The sequence below is a fragment of the Solanum dulcamara genome, chromosome 8, assembly GCF_947179165.1.
Source record: "Solanum dulcamara chromosome 8, daSolDulc1.2, whole genome shotgun sequence".
Taxonomy (NCBI): domain Eukaryota; kingdom Viridiplantae; phylum Streptophyta; class Magnoliopsida; order Solanales; family Solanaceae; genus Solanum; species Solanum dulcamara.
Window position 1 is genome coordinate 64,744,193 of NC_077244.1, and position 5,540 is coordinate 64,749,732.

General features: G+C 37.9%; 1 long non-coding RNA gene across 1 annotated transcript; it reads right to left on the bottom strand.

Annotated features, from left to right (window-relative positions):
* Positions 1 to 611: 611 nt before the first annotated feature.
* On the bottom strand, positions 612 to 1,497 carry LOC129900726 (uncharacterized). Its single transcript, XR_008769674.1, has 2 exons — positions 1,220 to 1,497; positions 612 to 934 (listed from the first exon to the last, which is right to left on the bottom strand). It is a non-coding gene; the product is annotated as an uncharacterized LOC129900726 (long non-coding RNA).
* Between the last annotated feature and the right edge of the window lie 4,043 nt (positions 1,498 to 5,540).

Here is a 5,540-nt window from a genome sequence, read left to right on the forward strand (position 1 = left end):
ATCAAGAGAAGAAGAAGAGGATAGAGAAGGGGAAGGTATGTCATATGCAACATGAGATGGAGAATGTTGTAAAGCAACAGGTATAGTGTCCGAGTCAAGAAGGTATGAAGGAGGAAGGGGCGAAAGAGAAGGAGAAGAAGAGATAGCAGTAGAGTGTTTGAAAGGGAAAATATGTTCTCTAAAGTGAACATCCTTGCTAAAAAAAATATGAGATTGCAGTTCATACAACCTATAATTGAATAGGTATGTGACCTTGAAAACGTAATGCTCTTGCCACTTCTAGGAGATGTTTATGTTTTTGTTCAACTACCCCACTTTGTTGTGATGTATACATACATGTCCTTTGATGAATGCTACCAAGGGACTGGAAAACAGATGCATATTGAGAGATAAGGAACTCAAGTCCATTATCAGATCTGATTATTTTGATAGAAGTATTAAACTGATTGTGAATAAACTGTATGAAAGTTTTCAAGTGTATCATCTAGTCACTTTTGAAATTCAATAGGAAAATCCAAGTTATGCGACTGAAATCATCCACAAGAGTGAGAAAGTACTTATTTCTATTATAAGTGCTATGTTTATAAGGACCATACATCCATATGCACTAATTGAAAAGCTTGAACAGAAGCAGTCTTATTAATAGGAAAAAGGCAATCTAGTTTGTTTTGCAATAGAACAAGTCGTACAATTATAAAATCTGAATTTTATCTAGAGTATGTTTAATAACATACAACTGATTGAGGATGTGAATTGGTGAATGACCAAGCCTTTGATTCTAAACATAGCTCTTAACATTGACAGTTTGAGTAGACAAACAGACGGATTTATCTTATAGAGTGGAAGAATTGGCAGGTGATGGTGATTTGAATGTGAGAATGTAGAGCCCATCATTTACCTTACCAATCCCCTTCACCTTGTTAGTGTAGAGATCCTGAAAAAGGAAAAAATCAGGATAAATTGAGGCAAAGCACTGTAAGTCTTTGGTAAGTTTAGATACTGAAAGTAAGTTATATCTAAATAATGGAACCTATAGGACATCTTTAATTAGTTGGTCCTTATCCAATTGACAAGTTCCTTTGTGAGTTATCTAAGCTACATCACCATTTGGCAGATGAGCTTGGTTTTAAGTCCATGGATTAAACTATGTGATTTGAAGCTCCTGTATCAACAATCCAGAAGTTAGTCTTAAAACTAGCTAGAAAATAGTTAATTTTACCTGCTATATTAGCTACTCTTTCAGGAGAATCCTGCTGATCTATCAAGTTGAGAAGCTTCTTGAACTATTCTGTTGTAACAGTAGTTTGATGATCATAACTATCATGATAATTCACATTAGCAACGTGTGCACTATAGCCCCTAGATTTGTATCCATTTGCACCTCTGTGTCCAGAATTATTGTTATCTCCTTCCAAAATCATGTTGTGCTCTCTCTCTATTTTTGGTGAATTTGAAGTCAGGTGGATAACCAATTGGTTTGTAACACTTCTCTTTAGTGTGACCCTTAAGATGACAAAAACCACATTGAAGGTTAGAGCCCTTTTTTATTCTCACATTATTGCTATTCTTCATGAAGTTATTACTACTATTACCTGATTCACCAGAACCATATCCTTAGGATTCCCCATCTTCATAACGAGAATGCAGAATTGATTTTTACTTGAGATTATGACTATTCGTATCATAGCAGCAGCTGCAAGAGCTGATGATTCTCCTTCCTCAAAATATAGTCTCGAATGAGATGTCTGTGCAATAATGTTCAAATATGCTCTCTGACTTTCCTCATGAATTATTAGGGAATAATCTTGATTCACAAAAGGTATAGTTGGCATCATTAGAATCTGACTCCTAGATTGGCTGTAATTTTCATTCAAACCTCCTAAAAATTGCACGAGTTTTTATTGTTCCAGATTTGTAATAAAATCGCATGACTTATCACATGAACATGAGAGAGATGAAACAAAGGACTCGTATTCTTCCCAAAGGTCTCTCAATCTCGAAAAGTAGACTGAGATAGTAGATATACCTTGAGTCAAGGTTGTAATTCCCTTATGTATATGATAGATCTTCATAGCATTCACCTTGTCAAAATATTCTTTGAGATCTGCCTACACCTTATGCGCATTTGAAGAATATACAATTCTGTTAACTAGATTCTTTGAGACTGAACTCATGATCTAGGTCAATACTATCGCATTCGCACTCTCCCATTGATGTGCCATTTGACCCTCATACATGTCTTTCCTGCATGTGCCATCCACGAAACCAATTTTATTTTCCCCTAGCAACGCAATTCGCATCGATTTGCTCCAGAGTATGTAGTTCTCCATTCTAATAAGAACACAGTGAGCTAGATTTACTCCAAGAATATCCGAATTTTGCAAAAACAAAGGATCAAATAAATCAAACATAGAAGTCGATCTCTACTTGGTTCGTTGTCCAAATCCATTCACATCTGCTTCATTCGCATCCAATAAATCAATTCCATTCGCCATTGACAAAAAATTAAGAACAGGAGTGAGAGGAATGAAATTTGAGTTTGGAGAGAAAAGAAAAACGAAAAAAAACATAAACGAATAGATGAATGCAAGCTCTACAAACTGGATATTGATTACTGAATCAATTACTAAATCTCGATCGCCATTGATGGCTCTGATACCATGTTAAAATCAATGATCAAAGTAATGAGTACAGTAGCTTAGGACGAAAATCAGAAAGGAGCACTAGAGAGACAACTGGAGAGAAGAAGATTCATTCTCTAATTTGCGTAACTGAGTTTGATACAAAGCTCTCAGCTATTTATCTAGTCTAACTAGATTAATTGGGAAAAATATCTAATCTACTAACTAACATATAACTATCGTTCATTTACCACACTAACTAATTTTAAGTTAGTTATAACTAACTATGACAGTTGGCTTCCACTTCTAACAACTTCACTTTCAATACGACATAAGCTTGAGAAGGCTTTCTACTTGTAGAGATGTTAAATCTGCTATTGAGAAGCATTTTCCTAATAGTAGCTGCATAAAACTATCAACATCTGATGTTGTTATTGTTGTTTCTGATGGATCCTCAACCTCGGAGTCGAGATCATCATCATCGACTCAGAGAAGGAATGGCCTCCGCAATTAGGTGCATAGAAGGTATACATGTTGAAGGATGTCGAGATTTGAATCAGCTCTTAATGTTGAAGAAACAATTGGAAGGAACCAGAGACAAGATTGTTTCCATTGAAGATGCTGAGACCTTTGAAGCGTTGTTTGTGTAGCATGTATCGATAAAAGTGCATCAAAAATATATTAAAAATATTTTTATAGCATTAATACTTTAATTCAGTATGTACAGACTGTTACATCAGGTTTGAAGGGTTGTTATGATATTGTAAATGTGGGTATGTGTCAATTTAAGTAGAATTTTTAATTTTAGCTAAATCATCATGCGTCCAAATTAACCAAAAAAACTACTTTGTCCAGATTAATGCTCTCAGCCAATATGATGAAGTAAGTTGGCCCCATAAAAACCAACTCAAAGTATAATTTTTTATGGGATATATGTGTAATTATGTAAAGGTTAGTATGTTTTTTTGTCTAATAGATAAAAGGTATATTTATAAAATATTAAGATACAAAAAAAATTATTGAGCAAAATGTCACGGACTTAGACTTCAATGAATCTTTCACGAATTTACTCACGAATATTTCACGATCTTGCAAGCTCAAGTAAGTCTTTAAGACTGGATCGCTAAGGGAACGCTAGATTGTAAGAAAGATAAGAGAGCTTTTATGAAGAAGGCTTTGTATTACTTGGAAGAATGTTTGATTTCTGTATGGTTTGTTACAAATGAATGTCCCCTATATTTATACTACTTCTAAGGGGTTTAAGTATAAATAAAAATTGCTATACAGTTCCTTTCATATTTACAAAAAAGTTCTTACTCTAGAATTCTTTACACACTCTAGAGAATTTTAGAGGACTCTATGTCTTTCAAGATTTCTCTACAATATTCTACAAGAATCTAGAGTCGTCTATAAACCTCTCCAAGACTCTAGGTTCTTCCCCATTCTTCAAGATCAAGTGGCGGATCATAACATTCTCCCCCACTTGATGTGGCAACGACCGCGGTGCACAACTGCTGCAAGAACTCCCAAATTTTGTCTTTAAATTGCCACAGGTTTTCATATCTCTCCCAGGTGGCCTCCTCCGAAGATTGTCCCTTTTAGTGGAAGAGAAGCATGATAGTGTCATGTTGTCCCTATTTCTGCTTGGTTTAGTCAACACTGGCCTTTGTTCTTCTTGGCACCTTAGAGGCAAGTATCTTGGCAATTTCTTCGGCATCACGCCCTTCTTCATGCAAGGTGGAAATGCCTCTCTACCACCATTGTCTTCGCTCAAACTTGCAATGGTGTCTATGAGCGTCGGTACTCTCTCCTCTAGGACTTTCTTAAGGTGCAGGGCCAAAAGTTGGGTTGGTCCTTCCGTCTTTGGCACCTTGACTAGGGGCGCCATATACGATCCTTCTTGCTCTATAACCATAAGTTATTGGAGGTAGGGGTCGATCACCGTGTGGCATCGCTGGAAGAACTCCTGCCGAAGGATGATATCAAAGATATCTAAGGGAGCGACGGTAAAATTGGTCTTACCTCGCCACTTTCCCAATATGATGTCTACTCCTTAAGCGACTCTACACACCGGTATTAGGGGTGCATTAACCGTCCTGAGACGGGCGTCACTTGGACTGTAATTTAGCCCCAACTTCATATCTACTGACTTGGTCATTATGTTTGCCTCTGCACCCGTGTCAACCATAGCACGAGCGGGTCATCCATTGATCATGATGTCTACATATTATGCGTCGTACTTCTTCGACTTTCCTAATTGCTTTGCAATAGCTCCGCATAGTCCAATCAGGCCCAATTGTGTTATGTCTGAACCTTGCTCTTGCCCTTGTGCATCTTTCCCATTCCATTCCCATAAGATGGCACCAAGGTTCTTCAGTTCAGGACACCTTGCATAGCTATGCATCCCTCCGTATATGTACCATTCATTCCCCTTCGAAGTCTGTGCCTTTCTGTCGGCATCGCTTCGTCGTCCAACCCTCTTACCATCAGACTTATAGTTGTCTTGGTTTTTGGGATGAGGTTGTTTCTCTTGACAATCTCCCCCACCTTGGTCATGACTACCTCTCGCCTCGTCTCCTCTTCCTCAGCCATACTTGTCATGCCTGAAGTCTGTCAAAGCTTTGGCTTGTGTGATGGACTTATCGATGGTGCTGACTTGGTGACACTCCAACGCCGTCTTGTCCCAACTTTGTAGTCCATCCATGAAGTAGAAGAGTATGTCTTCATCCGTGAGGTTGGGGATTTGAAGCGTAAGGGTAGTGAACTCCTTTACATAGGCCCGTATGCTACCTGTTTGCTTCAATTCCCGAAACTTGCGTTAGCCTTATAGATGACATTGTTGGGGAAGAAGGCCTTCTTGAACTTGTTCTGGAACTGCTCTCAGGTGTTGAGGGTGCATATACCCTTACCGATCTCGAA